This window comes from Myxocyprinus asiaticus, chromosome 1, assembly GCF_019703515.2.
Source record: "Myxocyprinus asiaticus isolate MX2 ecotype Aquarium Trade chromosome 1, UBuf_Myxa_2, whole genome shotgun sequence".
NCBI lineage: Eukaryota > Metazoa > Chordata > Actinopteri > Cypriniformes > Catostomidae > Myxocyprinus > Myxocyprinus asiaticus.
This window is the reverse complement of record NC_059344.1, coordinates 13500231-13519790: the sequence shown is the minus strand read 5'-3', so window position 1 is coordinate 13519790 and position 19560 is coordinate 13500231. Positions and strand designations below refer to the sequence as shown.

The 19560-nt window shown below is 43.5% G+C and overlaps 1 protein-coding gene across 7 annotated transcripts in view; it reads left to right on the top strand.

The window, feature by feature from the left end:
* LOC127444719 (A-kinase anchor protein 13-like) overlaps nucleotides 1-19560 on the top strand; it is a 142833-nt gene that overhangs the window by 2888 nt on the left and 120385 nt on the right. Inside the window, exon 1 of one of the 7 annotated variants that reach the window (XM_051704284.1) lies at nucleotides 7931-8009. The exons of the other annotated variants lie outside the window; for them this stretch is intronic. The gene's annotated coding sequence lies outside the window, so the exon portion shown is untranslated. Of the gene's footprint in view, nucleotides 1-7930; nucleotides 8010-19560 lie in introns of those variants that run through there. 7 annotated transcript variants of the gene reach the window in all.

The window sequence follows — 19560 nt, the reverse complement described above, 5'->3', positions numbered from 1 at the left end:
TAACTTGCATTGTATAGACCTACAGAGCTGAAATATTCTTCTACAAATCTTCATTTGTATTCAGCAGAAGAAAGAAAGTCATTCACATCTGGGATGGCATGAGGTTGAGTAAATGATGAGAGAATTTCCATTTTAGGTTGAACTATTCCTTTAAGGTCTAACAGCGTGGTAATAAATAATAATAATAATATAATAAATAATCAATATTAATAATAAATAGATAAGTTCATTTTATATAGCACCTTTCTACAAAATCAAGGTCGCTTTACAAGTAGCAATCAAATATATATATATAAACAAAACAAGAGCAGATCAATTAAGAGTCAGAATGACATAAGGCAAAGAGATATGTTTTGAGGTGGGTTTTGAAATCATGTATGGTGTTGAGGTCACAGAAGGATTGTGGGATAGAGTTCCATAATGTTGGAGCAGTAGTGCTAAAAGCCCTGCCACCCAGTGATGTTAGCGTATAACGTGGGATGATTAGTAAACCGGAGTCAGAAGACCTGAGTGAGTGAGATGGTGTGTAGGGATGAATAAGATCTTTGATGTAAGGAGGGGAAAGACCATGTAGAGCTTTAAATACATAGATCAAGATGGTGCTGCAGATGGCTGCCTCGGTGTGGAGCTCTCCAATTCTTTTGTTGTTTTTGTTTGTTTGTCCTGTGTTTAGTAATTTTTTTCCAATCAGTTTTACCAGGCATGAAGTGCTAAACATTCGGCAGCACATACAAGACAATCTTTTCTCGGTTTTTGTCTATTCGGATGTTTTGCTGAACATTTTAGTCAGAGGCGCAGCTGTGTTGTTTAAACGCGCTATGAGACGCAGGCGAGGGAAACGAGCGTCGCGCTGGTCAGGCTTCATCAGCGCAGATTTCGAACAGTGCTGCCGAGTATTCATCTAGCGAATCTCCGCTCTCTCCCTAACAAAACGGACGAACTACATCTCCTCACCCTTACAAACAAGGACTTTTCAAACTCTGCTGCCATGTGCTTCACAGAAACTTGGCTGAGTGAAGCCATTCCGGACTGCGCGTTACATCTGCCGGGCTTTCAGCTGTTCAGAGCAGATCGCATTGCGGAGTTAACAGGGAAAACGAGAGGCGGTGGAACATGCGTTTACATCAGCGAAAGTTGGTGTACAGATGTAATAATGTTAAAGAGGATGTGCTGTCCTAATTTGGAAGTGCTCTTCATCAACTGTAAATCTTTCTACTCGCAGCAGGAGTTTTCCTCATTTATTCTGGTGAGTGTTTATATTCCTCCATAAGCGTGCGTGAACGCAGTGCTGCAACATCTGGCTGATCACATCACAGACACGAAACAACAATACTATTTATTATTATTCTGGGAGATTTTAATAAAGCTAATCTGCCAAAATACAGAAAGCACATTACATGCCCCACCAGAGACAGGAATACACTGGATCATTGCTACACAACAATAAATGATGCGTATCGCTCTGTCCCTAGAGCAGTTTTGGGACACTCTCTGATCACTGTCTGGTTCATCTTCTTCCAACGTACAGGCAGAAACTAAAATCAGCTAAACCTGTAGCAAAGACTGTAAAAAAATGGACCAATGAAGCAGAGCTGGAACTACAAGCCTGCTTTGACTGCAATGATTGGAGTGTATTTGAGGCTGCAGATACCAATCTGGATGAGCTCACAGATACTGTGACATCATATTTCAGTTTCTGTGAGGATATATGCATTCCTACTATGACTTATTTAACATACAGCAGTGACAAACCATGGTTTACAGCAGAACTCAAGCAGCTTCGTCAGGCCAAAGAGGATGCTTACAGAAGTGGGGATAAAAGCTTGTACAATCAGGCCATGAACACACTAAATAAGGAAATTAGAGTGGCTAAAAGAAGCTATTCTGATAAGCTGAAAAACAAGTTTTCATGTTTGATGTAGACCCTACATCAATGTGGAGTGGCCTGAAAGACATTACTAACTTAAAGAAACCTTCCCCAACACTGTAGGGAACCAACAACTGACTGACGACTTGAATATGTTCTACTTTATATTTGAAAGGCCCAGTCTCACACCCCACACCCGCTCTGACCTTCACTTCACACAAACATCAACACCTCCTGCAGCCCCCCTCCTGCTACTCAACCTGCACTTAAGATCTGTGAAGAGGAGGTGTGCCGTGTCTTCCAGAAACAAAAGACAAGGAAAGCACAGGGCCCAGACAGTGTTTCACCCACTTGTCTAAAATCCTGTGCTGACCAGCTGGCCCCCATCTTCACACAGATCTTCAATAGATGACTGGAGCAGTGTGAAGTTCCCTGCCGTTTCAAATGCTCCACCATCATTCCTGTCCCAAAGAAACCCAAAATCACAGGACTCAATGACTACAGACCCACCACTCTGATGTCTGTGGTCATGAAGTCATTTGAGAGACTGGTGTTGGCCCACCTGAAGGACATCACTGGACCCTTTCCAGGATCCCCTTCAATTTGCCTATCGAGCAAACAGGTCTGTGGATGATGCAGTCAACATGGGATTGCATCATATCCTGCAACACCTGGACAGACCAGGGACATATGCAAGGATCCTTTTTGTGGTCTTCAGTTCGGCTTTCAACACCATCATCCCAGCTATTCTCCAGACTAAATTACACCAACTCTCTGTTCCCACGTCTATCAGTCAGTGGATCACCAGCTTTCTGATGGACAGTCAGCAGCTAGTGAGACTGGGGGAATTCACTTCCAGCACCTGTACGATCAGCACTGGTGCCCCCCAAGGATGTGTGCTCTCCCCACTGCTCTTCTCCCTGTACACAAATAACTGCACCACCAAGGACCCCTCTGTCAAGCTTCTGAAGTTTGCAGATGACACCACTGTCATCGGCCTCAACCAAGATGATGATGAATCTGTAAACAGAAGGGAGGTTGAACGGCTGGCTCACTGGTGCAGTCAAAACAACCTGGAGCTGAACACGCTCAAAACAGTAGAGATGATAGTGGACTTTAGGAGGAACACCCCAACATTGACCCCGCTCACCATTCTAAACAGCACTGTGGCAGCAGTGGAGTCATTCAGGTTCCTGGGCACTACCATCTCACAGGACCTGAAGTGGGAGACCCACACTGACATTGTAAAAAAGGCCCAGCAGAAGTTGTACTTCCTTCGCCAGGTGAGGAAGTTGCCACAGGCGCTGCTGATACAATTACTGTCTGATACAATAACTGTTTGGTTTGGTTCAGCTATGAAATTAGAGACTACAAAGGACAGTTTGGACAGTTCGGACTGCTGAGCAGATTACTGGTTGCCCACTGCCCTCCCTTCAAGAACTGTACACTTCCAGAGTGAGGAAAAGGCCTGGAAAAATCACTCTGGACTCCACTTACCCAGCCCACTTACTTTTTGAACTGTTGCCTTCCGGACGGTGCTATAGAGCACTAAGCACCAGAACCGCCAGGCACAGGAACAGTTTTTTCCCTCAGGCTATCCATCTCATGAATCATTTAATACTGCCCCATTGAGCAATAATTATGTGCAATACACAGCTTAGTCTATTTATATTCATCCAACATATCTTACCTCTTCTGCCATGCATTCCCTTGCATCTGTATATAACAGATTTGTATTTGTACATGCGTGTGTGTATATATATATATATATATATAGTCTTAATGTGTATTTCTATATATACTTATATTTTTTATTCACTTTTTATTTTTATTCTATTTTTTTATTATTATCTCTGTCTTGTCGTTGTATTGTTTGTGCACTGGAAGCTTCTGTCACCAAGACAAATTCCATGTATGTGTAAGCATACTTGGCAATAAAGCTCATTCTGATTCTGATTCTGAAATGTTGTGAAGAGTAATTTATACTGAATGCGGTAAGAGACAGGTAGCCAGTGCAGTCTACGTAAAGTGGGGGTGATGTGAGATGATTTCTTGGAATAAGTGAGAACCTGAGCTGCAGAATTCTGAATGTATTGCAGTTTATTGATTGTTTTAATGGGGAGACCAGAAAAGAGGGCATTACAGTAGTCGAGTCGCAAAGTGATGAAAGCGTGAACAAGTCACATTTTTTATATTGAGAATGGGGTGTAGTCTGGCAATATTACTGAGGTGAAAGAAAGCAGCTTTTGTGATAGAAGAGAAATAAGGGAGGAAGGAGAGTGAAGAATCAAAAATAATGCAGAGGTTTCTGACTGTAGAGGAGGGTCTGACCAGGACACCATCAATATCAACAGACTGATCAGAGTGGCGAGATGTAAGATTTGTAGAACCAACTAAAAGTACATTAGTTTTGTCAGTGTTAAGTTTGAGAAAATTATTGGTCATCCAGGTATTGATGTCATTGATACATGCAGATAAGGAGCTTGTGGGTAAGGGGGCAGCAGGTTTTGAACTGATATAAAGCTGTGTCATCAGCATAACATTGAAAGTTGAGTCCGTGCCAGCGGATGATGTGACCCAGGGGAAGTATATAAGTGATGAAGAGCAGTGGACCAAGAACAAAACCCTGAGGGACGCCTTGAGAAACAGGAGCTGTAGTAGATTTTGACTGATGAATAGAGATGTAGTGTTGACGGTCAGAGAGATAAGAATTGAACCAGGATAGTACAGTACCAGAAATGTCAATAGCAGAAAGGCAAGAAATGAGTATGCTATGTGAGATAGTGTCAAATGCAGAATTGAGATATAAGAGAACAAGAATAGTGAGGGCACCAGAGTCTGCGGCCATTAGAAGATCATTAACAACTCTAATGATTGCAGTCTCTGTGCTATGGAGTGGACAGAAACCAGACTGAAAACACTCAAAGAGTTTGTGTGAGGCCAGATAGGATTGTAGCTGAGAGGCAGCCACTTTTTCCATAAATCTGGACAAAAAAGGGAGATATGAAATAGGACGGTAATTTTTAAGGTCACAAGGGTCTAGGCCGGGCTTTATTAAAACTGGGGTGGCAGCTGCAGTTTTTAGTTCTAGAGGGACAATACCAGTACTAAGATGTCTGTTGATGAGGAGGGAGATAGACACCGCAATGGCAGACAATGTTTAAGCAGGGCGGTGGGGGCCGGGTCTAACTGACAGGAAATAGAATTCGATTTCTTGATTAACTCAGTAATTGCAGGTGGGCTAGTAGGGGCAAAGTCAGAAAATGTGCCAATCGTGAGGTCAGTGAAGAAATCCTGTGGTACGTCTGGAGGTACGGTAGGAGGGAAAAGTTTGTATAGTGAATTAATTTTATTTTGAAAGTAGTGAAGAAATGACTGACAGAGCTCAGCAGAATCGGAAATAACTGACACAGGTGGGTTGGTGAGTTTGTTAACCATGGAAAAGAGTGTTTTGGGTCTGGAAGAGGCATTATTGATAAGGGAAGAAAAATATGCTGAGCATGCAGCATTTAATGCAGATTTGTATGTCTGCATATGGTCATTGTAGGCAGATGAGTGAACAGTTAAACCAGTTTTCTTAAAGAGACGCTCAAGGCGGCATCCTGCATCTTTCAGAGTGCTAAGTTCAGGTGTAAACCAGGGAGACGAGTGAGTGGAGGGGACAAGTCTACTCTTAAGAGGGTCATGTAAATCAAGGGCATTAGAAATGTATGTATTGTATCTAGTGAGGATGTCAATGTGACAGGTAAGTTCAGTAATATTAAGGTATGAGGTTTGTTATAATGGATTTCAGACATGACCTGGGGAGAGGGGTTTCACAACTTCGTTCAATAAATGAAAGTTTAGACAGTCCAATTTGAGAGCCGAGCACAGAGACATTGCTTAAACCAACAGTAAAGACTAGGTCTAGAGTGTGGCCACGAGAGTGTGTAGGGAAGTCAACATGTTGTACTAAATTGAAACACTCAAACACAGACATGAGCTCATGGGCAGTAGCGCAATCAGTATCTACATGTATGTTGAAAACACCAAGTAACAATACAGATGAACACATGGCACATGTTAGAGTTAACAGCTCATTCAGATCACTTAAGTAATTAGACAAAGATTTTGGTGGGTGATACACAAGAACCACAAGCAGTGGTGATGGACCAATAACTTTAAAAACCAGGTATTCAGAGGTGCTAATCTAATGGAAGTCAATGATTTTAAAATGTAAGCTGCTTCGATAGAGAGATGATGTATCAAAGCAAATGAGGGAGTCCAAACATTCAAACACGCAGAACAAACACAAACACGAGTACCGGCAAGAAGCGTTCATGCAAGCGTGTTGGCACATTCCTTGCTGGAGTATTGTATGCTGTAGTCAGTGCCTGCATGAGAGAGCCTGCATGAGTTTATAACAAGCTAGAACTAGTAAATGATAGATTTTAGTGTTGTCGCGATACCAAAATTTCAGTCGTTGGTACAGATACCAGTGAAATTTCACATTTCTCAATACCATTATCGATAAAACAGCAAAAATAGGCTAATATGGTAATGTGCTTGAACACATTCCTTTAGCCTCTTTAAAATTAAATTTCAATGTAAATAATAAATAAAAATAAATGCATGTTTTTTTCAAGTGTTTCTCAGTTATGTATGTATTGCTTAAGTGCATTTGAAAGTAATCATGTGTCAGTCAGACAGCATGCGGATACCGAATTAAGTCAGTGCTCGATACTGCCGGTAATGCAGAAACACTGGTATCGTCATGACGTCATCCATCATCTTTTTATTTTAGTATCGACTGAAGTACTGGTACTTTTGACATCACTAATTGTTTTTTGACATTTGAAGTGTTAGTTCACCCAAAATGAATATTATATTGTCATATGCTCACCCTTATGTCGTTCCTGTATGACTTCTTTCTTTTTGTGGATCACTAAATGAGATATCAGGCAGAATATATCTGGACAGCCTCAGTCACCATTCACTTTCAGTGTATGGAAAAAAATACGCAATGAAAGTGAATGGTGAATGAGGCTGTGAATCTCTTCTGCCTAACATCTCCTGGCAAAGAGCAGCTTGGACATTCATCTTAGATGCCTCCTTTTCTTTTCCACTGAAGAGTTTTATAGGTTTGAAAAGACATGTTGGTGTGTAAATGATGGCATAATTTTCATTTTTGGGTGAACTATCCCAGTAAGCATGAATATTAGAAAAGTTTGGAAAAAGTATCTTAGCAAAAAAAGACATGAAAATCATATAGCTGTGTTGGTCTTCTTTGCTGAAAAAAAAGATATGATCATTGTATATGGTGTCATATTATGTCATATGGCATTGCAGATTATATTGTTTACAGAAAAAATCCAACCTTGTCTCATACAATGAGTATTAATATAACAAAATTTTTGCAAACTGTCTTTTATGTGCCAGAGTCAACGGTTCGTCGCAGTTTCCTGTTGAAATGAACACTAGAGGCGTTACAACAACTGTGCGTTTGATTCACTTTCACACAAATCATGACTACAACAGCTGATTATTACTTTATAAACACTTATTTTTGGCACTACTACTCATACACTGCTATGTTATGATATTGAAACACTTACTATAATGCATCATTTGAAAAACGACACATTTCAGCACTTGTATTACAGACTCACCTACACTCACACACATATTCCAGTGTAATCAGCTTCCACGATAGCTTACCTGGTTGAGTGTTGGACTTTGGACTCTGAAGTCTGCGGTTCAAGACCATTTAAGCACACAAGCAAACATGTTAGACAAGAGTGTCATAGAAGCGACACCAGATGACTTGGTTGCTTCAGAAAATGTGCTTTTCCTTTCTCATTTTGTTTTTGGACACTATCGGTTTGGTTTAGATGTTGGTTTAGGGTAAGGATATCTGTTATGTGTCTACCTCTCACTTATATTTAGATCAATATAGGTTAGGTTTAGTTTAAAGTTTTAGGTTAGGGAGGTACATTTTACTCAACACAACCTCCGTCTGATTTTCACCACAAAAACCCTGTCTGATTATGACGTCGACACCATTTCACTCACATTTGGTGTAATAAGGCATGTAACATAGTTTTGCAAAAATGTTGTCACGGCCATGTAATGTTCATGAGACCAGGCTGAAAAAATTTAAAAGGTAAATTTTTCTGAAATGTCACATACTTGTTTCCAACTTTTAATCTACTTAATTCAAGCAAAGAATTGCTGTAGAATGACACATTGTACATTGATAAGGGAATTTTCTGTGGAGAACAATATACAAAAAGCAGGGTTAGTGTAAAAAGTTATCTGATTAAAATATTATTGATACTGCATTTGTTTTGTGTAGTTTTAACAGAGGAACTACAGTAATTTGTAAAATGTCAATCTGCATTAATAAAAATCAGCTAGTATCGTTGTAGTGTACCCATGGACACATGGCAACCGTGCTTTTAACATACAAGGGTTAAGCAGTTATATTTTTGTGTGAAAAGTGTCACACCATCTAGACTAAAATGTACATGATATCTCTGAAAAAGTAAACTTTTATGAAAAAGTTAAAAGGAGAAACTCACTTTTTGCCCTGCTGATGTCCTAAATATTATTTGTTCTTGCTTGTTAAGCAATGATTGCTTAACTGCAAGGGTGTTTAAATACTTTTCTTACTCAGAATTTGCAATGTTGTGTCACACCTTATCTTACAATATCTTACCATGTGTTTTAAAACAACTAGCCACCATATTATGCTTTGACATCAGAGTTGTTTTTATAAAACTGTGTAGGCTGTATAATCTAATCTAAAAGTTGAGCAAAGAAATATGTAAAATGAATCACTAACCATGAATATATATATATATATATATATATATATATATATATATATATATATATATATATATATATATATATATGTGTGTGTGTGTGTGTGTGTGTGTGTGTGTGTGTGTGTATACACTGGCAGACAAAACTTTGGAATAATGTACAGATTTTGATCGTATGGAAAGAAATCATACTGGTTACTTTCGTAACCTCCATTCCCTGATGGAGGGAACGAGACGTTGTGTCTATGTAGTGACACTAGAGGTCACTCTTGGGAGCCTGAAACACCTCTGGTCTTTGAAAAAAGGCCAATGAAAATTTGCATACCACTCCCCCGAACATACGTGTATAAAAGGAGCTTGTATGCAACCACTCATTCAGGTTTTGTGCTGAGGAGCCGAGACAAGGTCCCGGCCATTTCAGCGGGTAGTCCAGCGTTGTGGTGGGAGGGACACAATGTCTCATTCCCTCCATCAGGGAACGGAGGTTACGAAAGTAACCAGGATGTTCCCTATCTGTCACTCACTCGACGTTGTGTCGATGTAGTGACACTAGAGGTCCCTATACGAAATGCCACAACTAGCTGAACTGTGTTACGTGAACTGGCGAACACAGGACGAAACCGGTTCCACCCGGATATTGTAGAACCTCGCAAAGGTGTTGGGTATTGCCCAGCCCACTGCTCTGCAAATGTCTGTTAGAGAGGCGCCACTGGTCAAGGCCCAGGAGGCCGCCATACTCATAGTAGAATGGGCTCGTAGCCCTGCTGGGGGGCGGCACGTCCTGAGCGTGATATGCCATTGCTATGGCATCAATGACCCAGTGGGTGATCCTCTGCTTGGAGACAGCACTTCCTTTCCACTGTCCACCAAAGCAGACAAAGAGCTGCTCAGAGACGCCACTTCAAGGCATACAGGCACCTCGTAGAGGGGGCCCTAGCTTGAGTGATCGTGTCAACCACCGCAGGTGGTAGGCCACTTAAGTCTTCCGCATCCCGCCCAGTGGCCAGACATGGAGATTCCTGGTCAAGGGTGCCAGATGGTGCCCCGTCCCTGAGAAAGAAGGGGGGGGGGGCTGTCGCGAGGAGCGTGAGGTCCGAGAACCATGTCTGGGTGGGCCAGTAGGGTGCTACCAGGACGACCTGCTCCACATCCTCCCTGACCTTGCACAGGGTCTGTGCAAGTAGGCTCACTGGGGGAAACGCATATTTGAGTAGTCCAGGGGGCCAGCTGTGTGCCAGCGCGTCTATACTGAGAGGTGCCTCGGTCAGGGCGTACCAGAGCGGGCTGTGGGAGGATTCTCGGGAAGCGAACAGGTCTACCTGTGCCTGCCCGAATCGACTCCAAATCAGCTGGACCACCTGAGGGTGGAGTCTCCACTCTCCCCTGAGGGTAACCTGTCGTGACAGCGTGTCCGCTGCAGTGTTGAGGTCGCCCGGGATGTGAGTGATTCGCAGCAACTTGAGGTGCTGCTGACTCCAGAGGAGGAGACGGCGGGCGAGTTGTGACATACAACGGGAGCGTAAACCACCTTGACGGTTGATGTATGCCACCGTTGCCGTGTTGTCTGTCCTAACTAACACATGCTTGCCTTGGATCAATGGCCGAAACCTCCGCAGGGCGAGCAGAATTGCCAACAACTCGAGGCAGTTGATGTGCCAATGCAGCCGCGGGCCCATCCAGGAGCCAGCGGCTGTGTGCCCATTGCATACAGCGCCTCAGCCCGTTTTGGAGGTGTCTGTTGTAACCACGATGCGCCTGGAGACCTGTTTTAGGGGAACGCCTGCCCGTAGAAATATGAGGTCGGTCCAAGGGCTGAAGAGGCGGCGACAGACCGGCGTGATGGCCACGCGATGTGTCCCGCGGCGCCATGCCAATCTCGGGACTCGAGTCTGGAGCCAGTGCTGAAGTGGTTTCATATGCATCAACCCAAGGGAGTGGCCACTGCTGAGGATGCCATATGCCCCAGGAGCCTCTGAAACAGTTTCAGTGGAATCGCTGTCTTCTGTCCGAACGCCTTCAGACAGTTCAGCACCGACTGTGCACGCTCATTCGTGAGGCGCGCCGTCATCGAGACTGAGTCCAACTCCAAGCCAAGAAAAGAGATGCTCTGAACCAGGAGGAGCTTGCTAGTCGGCTGAGGTGCGAGAGCACCAGGTCCCTGTGCGCACGCAACACATCCCGAGAGTGAGCTAGGATTAGCCAGTTGAGGATGTGAATGCCCACTTCCCTTAATGGGGCAAGGGCTGCCTCTGTGACCTTCGTGAAGATGCAAGGGGACAAGGACAGGCCGACAGGGAGGAACTTGTACTGATACGCCCGACTCTCGAATGCAAACCGCAGGAAGGGTCTGTGTTGAGGTAGAATCGAGATGTGGAAGTACGCGTCCTTCAGGTCTACCACCGCGAACCATTCTTGATGCCGGACTTGATGATGTTTTTGCGTCAGCATCTTGAACGGGAGTCTGTGTAAAGCCCGGTTCAGTATACGCAGGTTAAAGATTGGCCGCAATCCACCGCCTTTCTTCGGTACAATGAAGTAGGGGCTGTAAAACCCCTTCTTCATCTCGGCTGGAGGGACAGACTCTATCGCACCCTTCCGTAGGAGGGTAGCGATTTCTGCGCGCAAGGTAGCGGCGTTCTCGCCCTTCACCGAGATGAAGTGGACGCCGCTGAACCTGGGTGGAGCGCCACTGAATCGTGTAGCTGTGTCGGACGGTCCGGACCAGCCATCGCGATGGGTTGGAAAGCACAAGCTACGTGTCCAAGCTTCGGGCGAGGGGGACCAAGGGGACAATCTCTTCGGACGTACTGGTGGGTGGGGCCTCGTGGCAGGGCGAAGCCTGAGGTGCCACGTCGTGCCGTGGCCGTGCTGAGTTCAGGGACATCTAAGCACTTACCTGGCTCCTTGTGACCACCCCCGGAACAGCCTGGGATGAGGGAGGAAGAGGCTTGTCCTCGTGACCCGTGGAGACGTCACATCGGGGGGAGGATTTGTGCCACAGCTGGGTGCGCAGGGGCGGGGAGACCGCCGCTGGAGCGCCAAACCTGCCGAAATGGAATGGTGGATGGTGGTCGTGATGACGGCCATGCGCACTGGGTATGTGACCCAGGGAACAAGGAAACCGCTCTTTTGCTGAACTCTTGGGTACCGCAGTCACTTGGGCATGTGGCGAAATTCAGTGAAAAGTAACAAAAGTTTCTCCTCCTGGCCCTCCACCAGGGGATGGAGTGGTCTGCTTACCAGCTCCAGAGCAGCAGGTTTCCTCGTCCCTGGGTCTCCCGTCTCAGGGGCGCTTCAAAGCCTTTCTCGGGTTCTTGGCGGCCGGCCATGAGATGGGTGGCATCTGCTTCCTGCGGTGGGCTCCACACAGGAGGACGCCCTTGGCGACGAGCAGACAGGGTGCGGGATCTTGAGCCGCGCCGGGGCAGGATTTGTCATATAGCTTCCGTCTGTTGCTTCACTGCCAAGAACTGCTATGGTGTCGCACCGGGCCGCCCTGGGAAATGGGAGCGCCAAGGAACTGTGCCTTGTCGGCCTCTCCCATCTCGACCAGGTTGAGCCAAAGGTGGCGTTCTTGGACCACCAAGGTTGACATCGCCCGCCCAAGAGACCGCGCCATGACCTTCGTCGCCCGGAGGGTGAGGTCGGTCGCCGAGCACAGCTCCTGCATCAGTTCCGGGGATCCTCATGCAGTTCCTTTAGTGCCTTGGCTTGGTGAACTTGCAGGAGAGCCATGGCGTGCAGGGCGGAGGCGGCTTGTCCAGCGGCACCGTAGGCCTTGGCCGTCAGGGATGACGTAAACCTACAGGCCTTGGACGAGAGCTTCGGGCGCCCGCGCCAGGTGGCGGCGCTCTGCAGGCATAGGTGCACCGCGAGCGCCTTATCAACCGGGGGGGATCGCCGAATACCCCTTGGCTGCCCCACCATCGAGGGTAGTGAGGGCTGGGGAGCTGAAAGATTGGGACCGGGCAGTAAAAGGTGCCTCCCCCAACCTTGTCAGCTCATCGTGCACTTCCAGGAAGAAAGGAACTGGGGCGGGGCGTGGCTGTGAGCGACGCCGCGAGCCCAGGAACCAATTATCGAGCCGCGAGGGTTCAGGGGAGAGTGGAGGGTTCCACTCTAGTCCGACGCTCACGGCTGCCCGGGAAAGCATGTGCATCATCTCCGCGTCAGCCTGTGACTGGGCGACCAGCTGAGGCTTCCGCGTCCGACTGGACGAGCCCGCTCTCCGATGCTGCGCTCGGGAGCTCATCACCATCGCGGGCTCTGAACAAGTGGTCGAACTCGCCACGAGACGAGCCGGTGGACTCATCCGGAAGCCCGAACGGGGCAGACGAGCGTGCTGGGGAATGGGAGGTCCGTTGGGGGATACCCTGCGGAGGTGGTCCAATTGAGGTCCCCAAATTGCCCCCAGTGCTAGCCGTGCTGGCCTCATACCCGTAGGTAGAAGGACCGAGGCGGGGAACCACTGGGTGGCTTGCTTTCTTACAAAGGCACGCCGCGACCGCAATGTTGCCATGGTCATGTTCTCACAATGAGTACATGACCCATCCACGAACACTGTCTCTGTGTGGGTAGCGCCCAGACACGAAAGACAGCGATCGTGACCGTCAGAAGGTGAGAGATAACGACCGCAACCATTAATAACACACAAACGGAAAGGCATCTTTAAAAAGACTCCGTGTGTGCTGCTCTTTTAGAGAAATATACCCTTTTTTTCAGAATATACTCTTATTTCTGCCGAAGCGCCCAGGGGCATTCTCTGCAGTGCACCAGTGCAGAGGGGGAGAAGCCGCTGAAATGCGCTGTCAGATCCAGCAGAGGTGAATGAACAGCCATGAGATTTCAGCTCAATAAGCATCGACCGTTCGGCTCCGAAGAGAAAATCTGAATGAGTGGTTGCATACCAGCTCCTTTTATACCCGTATGTTCAGGGGAGTGGTATGCAAATACCATTCACCAATTTTCATTGGCCTTTTTTCAAAGACCAGAGGTGTTTCAGGCTCCCAAGAGTGACCCCTACTGTCACTACATCGACACAACATCGAGTGAGTGACAGATAGGGAATGGTACTTTTATTCACCAAAACGGCATTCAACTGATCACAATGTATAGTCAGTACATTAATAACGTGAAAATTACTATTAAAATTTGAAGAAATTGTTTTTTTTCAGAACTTCTTAAACTACTTCAAAGAGTTCTCATCAAAAATCTTCCATGTGCAGCAATGACAGCTTTGCAGATCCTTGGCATTCTAGCTGTCAGTTTGTCCAGATATTTCACCCCATGCTTCCTGTAGCACTTGCAAAGGCTGTCTTGTCGGGCACTTCTCATGCACCTTACACTCTAGCTGATCCCACAAAATCTCAGTGGGATTAAGATCCATAACACTCTTTTCCAGTTATCTGTTGTCCAATGTCTGTGTTTCTTTGCCCACTCTAACCTTTTTGTTTTTGTTTTTCTGTTCCAAAAATGGCTTTTTCTTTGCAATTCTTCCCATTTCTTTAAAGAGTCTTCTCTTTACTGTTGTCATGAAACTGGTGTTGAGCTGGTAGAATTCAATGAAGCTGTCAGCTGAGGACATGTGAGGTGTCTATTTCTAAAACTAGAGACTCTGTACTTATCCTCTTGTTTAGTTGTACATCTGGCCTTCCACATCTCTTTCTGTCCTTGTTAGAGCCAGTTGTCCTTTGTCTTTGAAGACTGTAGTGTACACCTTTGTATGAAATCTTCAGTTTTTTGGCAATTTCAAGCATTGTATAGCCTTCATTCCTCAAAACAATGATTGACTGATGAGTTTCTAGAGAAAGCTGTTTCTTTTTTGCCATTTTTGACCTAATATTGACCTTAAGACATGCCAGTCTATTGCATACTGTGGCAACTCAAAAACAAACACAAAGACAATGTTAAGCTTCATTTAACAAACAAAATAGCTTTCAGCAGTGTTTGATATAATGGCTAGTGATTTTCTAGTACCAAATTAGCAATATAGCATGATTACTCAAGGATAAGGTGTTGGAGTGATGTCTGCTGGAAATGGGGCCTGTCTAGATTTGATAAAAAATGACTTTTTTCAAATAGTGATGGTGCTGTTTTTTACATCAGTAACTGCTACCATCAGGCAGGCGGTATCGCAGCATCAGGACCCGCACCAGCCGACTTCATGACAGCTTCTTCCCCCAAGCAATCAGACTTTTGAACTCTTGATCTCCCACGATCAAAATACATCAGCACTGCACTTTATTACTCTTACTCTTATATCTCACACCGGACTGTCATAAATTATATTATTATTATATTATATTCTCTCTTAACAACACACTGGCAACTTACTATCAACCGACAGCCTGAATGTCAATACAGTACAATACAACCTACTGTACATTCTATATATACTATATGTGTATTCTGTATTGTGTGTATTGTATACTGTACATTGCATGTTATTATTTTATATTGTGTTGTGTGTAATTATGTGTATATTAGATTTTAAATTGTGTTGTAAATCTGATGTTATTGTAAATTGATGTTTATGTCTCATCACTGTCACGACTACTATGTTGCTCGGAACTACACCCAAGTATTTCACACACTATTGCACTTGTGTATATGGTTGTGTGACAATAAAAGTGATTTGATTTGATTTGATTTAACAAACCAAATAGCTTTCAGCTGTGTTTGATATAATAGCAAGTGATTTTCTAGTACTAAATTAGCAATTTAGCATGATTACTGCTAAAGATTACTGCTGTAGGGCTGCTGGAAATATATATATATATATATATATATATATATATATATATATATATATATATATATATATATTTAGATTTAGATTACATATATAAACAGTTATATATATATACAACAGTTTGTTTCCGGTCCTCGAATCTGATTGGACGAGAGATGTTCCATGAGTCCTGATGGCCTCAAACCATCAGCACTCGGCCGCTTCACTGTGTGTATCACTCCGCTTGTGTTCGAGTTGTTCTAAACTAAAGTGTAAGAGCAGTGTAGATGTGTTAAGAGCCATCTGTCTCTTTACATTTAATATTGTGATATTACATATTTTAGCCAGCAGGTGGAGGCAAAAGACCATTTTTGTGTGTAATATGAGCCAGTTGGGGACCTGAAGTGAGTCAGCGTCAGTCAGTGTTTTCATACAACAGAACTCCGTGATCGCTGTTATTACTACTACACTACTAAAGCTAGGAAATAGCTTTAAACAGCTTTTAACAACTTCAGCATTAAGGCAAATCACAGCTGAGACACAACAGACTGATTAATTACACAAACTCAAGGCGCTTACTTCTTACTGGATTTTCCATATTGGAGAGGACAAAATAGCAGAGGACATTGCGGTTTCTATAGTGAAAGACTCTTGCACACCAGCTACCATGAAATAGGGAGGGATATCCCTGCTTGGTTGGTTATTTTTCCGCTGAGAAAATAGGATGAATTTCACCAAAATGTCATTATTTTCAGAAAGCTGACTAACAGACTACAGCATCATCAACAGGTGATCGCACATGCTTCATCTCTCTCTCTCTCACACACACACACATGCGTTTTTTTGTGACCGTACTCGGTTTTTCCACATTTTTTTAAAATGTACTTGTTCATTGAACAGTTATAAGCAATATAATACAACACTCGTGCTATATGGCCCTAAATCAGCACTGCTGTAATTACCTACGACAACTGAATCACAGCAGTGCTGATGTAGGGCCATATTGCACTCTTGCTCGTGTGATATTGCTTAAATATACAGTATATACACCGATCAGCCACAGCATTAAAACCACCTGACTAATATCATGTAAGTCCCCCTCATGCCACCAAAACAGCTCTTACCCTTCGGGACATGGACTCCACAAGACCTCTGAAGGTGTCCTGTGGTATCTGGAACCAAGACATAAGCAGCAGATACTTTAAGTCCTGTAAGTTGCGAGGTGGCGCCTCCATGGATCGGATTTGTTGGTACAGCACATCCCATAGATGCTCAATAGGATTGAGATCTGGGGAATTTGGAGGCCAAGTCAACACCTTGAACTCTTTGTCATGTTCCTCAAACCATTCCTGAACAAGTTTTGCAGTGTGGCAGGGCGCATTATCCTGCCTATGAAGGAGTGTACGTGGTCTGCAACAATTTTAGGTAGGTGGTACGTGTCAAAGTAAAATCCACTTGAATGCCAGGACCCAAGGTTTCCCCTCTTAGTGGTTTTAATATATATATATATATATGCTGATAATCAAAATTCTGGCTATGAAACTTCACAAGACTCTAACATGGTGGGCACCAAGAAGTTTGATATTGCGTACCTGGAACTTGAGGTCAGTGAGCATAGAACATCAAAACTGATCAGACTGATCAAAGTCTGTTCCTCAATACATTTTCATGTAATAAAGAGCAAGAATGAAAACATTAAATTCCTCTGTTGGCTCAGTCACGTGATTCAGTATGAGACACATATCCACATGCTAGGGTGTAGTGGTTGAGTGAGGTTGCTATGGTGTTCATAGTGATTTTTTGTGCATTGCTACACGGTTGCTGGGGTGTTCTGGGTGGTTGCTAGGTGGTTGCATCGTGGCCCAAGTTGAAAAGGCCCATCCTTCAATATGGTCCCTCAAAATCCCTCGAAAACGGGTTTTGTTTTTTTTCCATCCGTTTTATCATCCATCATGTACAAATCTCTGTAAAAAGGTCTAATTACATCAACAAGTAGTATGATTTGTGGTATAATTCGTTATGTTTCCATCTAAGTTACACATTTATTATAAGTGAAAAATCTGAATATTACAAAATACTATTTGCAAATAAAGCATCCTTTCCATCCCATGTGTTTAAGACAACAAAATCGTCAATTCTGAGGAAATTGGTGCAAAATGTAAATGAAAATGGAAGTTAAAGCCACTCTGGCTTTTTTCAAAGTGCACTCTTATCAAATGTAATAAATTCCTAATTGCTGTTTAGAGCGTGCAGACAAAACGCCCTGACAAACTTCATGTATGCTAGCGTTCAGCGGCAGATGTCTTAAGTCTGGGAAACAAAGCGTGTCAGACAGTACTGGGAGGATATAGTAGCCAATAGTAGCCAATTTTGATGACAGGCATTTTATGTTCGGCATTTCAGAAAAACCAGAGCAACATTTCAGATTCTGTGCAAAGATATTGATGATTTTCTCTGACAGAAATATGTATTCACATGACCTGAGGCAAAATAAAAAATTTTGATGCGCATATACTGTATCAATTCTCAAGGAATATATTCGGTAAATGTGTTTCTATCGTAGTTAATGGGCATGTCTTCTTATCAAAAAAGCGAGCATAAAAGTTTATGCACATTTTGGAGACATCTTAGTGTTTCCTTCCAGCATTTTTTATGCAATATCCCAAAATGTGCAAAAAAAATGTGGATGATAACCTAGCTATTTTTATCTGAGGTATAACAAAGTTGCATGCCAAAGTTTCATACATAGGGTTAGAGATTTGTTCAAATCCTTAGGATGGGCAATACTAATAGGGAAGCTTAGAGATATTATATTTGCAATATGCTGTAATTTGCCAGCTCATCGTCTTGGATAGAATGGTGACCCTTTCATGGTCAGAAAGGGTCCCATGTCGTTGCTATGAAGAGAACAATTCAAGAAACCTAGTAGTTAAGCATCAAACTCCGCCCCCACACATCTCAGGTCTGACCATCCCCCAAACACACATAAACACTCACTTACTCAAGCATGACTAACATGGACTCTCTGGAGAATTATCTACAAATACACTGCAAACAGTGACAAATTCACATCAGCTTTTCAACTGAAATATGTCAGAAACAGTACAGACTGCTTCAAAATTTGTAATGATGGAGAATCTGAGATCAGAATGTGTGATAAGATGGTTGATGCTTGGGTTAGAGTGTTGATTTACTAAACGCTTTATGTTTCAAATTGCATTTAACATCACCAACAACAGTTTCCGCTAAGGCTGCCAAATTAAAATGTGAATATTTGTTGAATGTAAGATTAGAAAATGCACATTTAAATGCTTAAAATGTGTATTCGAATTTTGGATGTGTGCCAAGCACACTGACGATGACTTTAGACCAGTTGCATTCTTGTGTTAAAAAAAGGCTAGATGCAGCACAACAAATACAGTTAAACAGAACAAAGTGTCTCAAGAAACCTTTAGCTTTTATAAAGGTTGAATTTCTTTTATCTTGACACTGCATCTAAAAAAAACAGCGCTCCTTCATGAGGGGCTGGATAAACTACAAAATGCAGCAAAACAGTCAAAGACGTCTGTCTAGTATTGCATGTTTACCTTGAAAAAATTTGAAAACTGTGTGGATGGTCACAAAAGCATTTGTTGTGAACAGCCTCTTAGGTCGAGGTCTTTGGCTGTTGCGTCTTGCTCTGTTGTCGGCGTTTCTCAGATTAAGCAATGGGTTTTTAAATGCTTTGTCAGGAAAGGAGTTCAATTTATAAATGAGTCTCAAGATCCTTGTGTTCTGTCCATTCTGTTGTGCTCCGTCTGTTTGAACAGCCCCTGGTCTAAGAGTCTAAGCTGCTTCACCACATAGTTCAGCCAAATGCCACTACTCTTTGGGAATATTACTACGGTACATACAGCTGTAATTATTGAAAAACACTTCACAAAATGATTGCTTAGTGAATCAGTCTGAATAAAAATTATTTTTGAAATACTAATAATGTCTCAAATGACTTGAAAGGTCATTGAAAAGACATGGAAATTCAGTGGTCAAAAGGATGTGGGAACCCTTTGTATTTTAACCAAACACACAATAATAGTAGTGATGGGAAGTTCGGATCATTTTACTCACCAGAATCTTTGAGTCTCGTTCAGCAAAATGAACGAATCTTTATTCAAGTC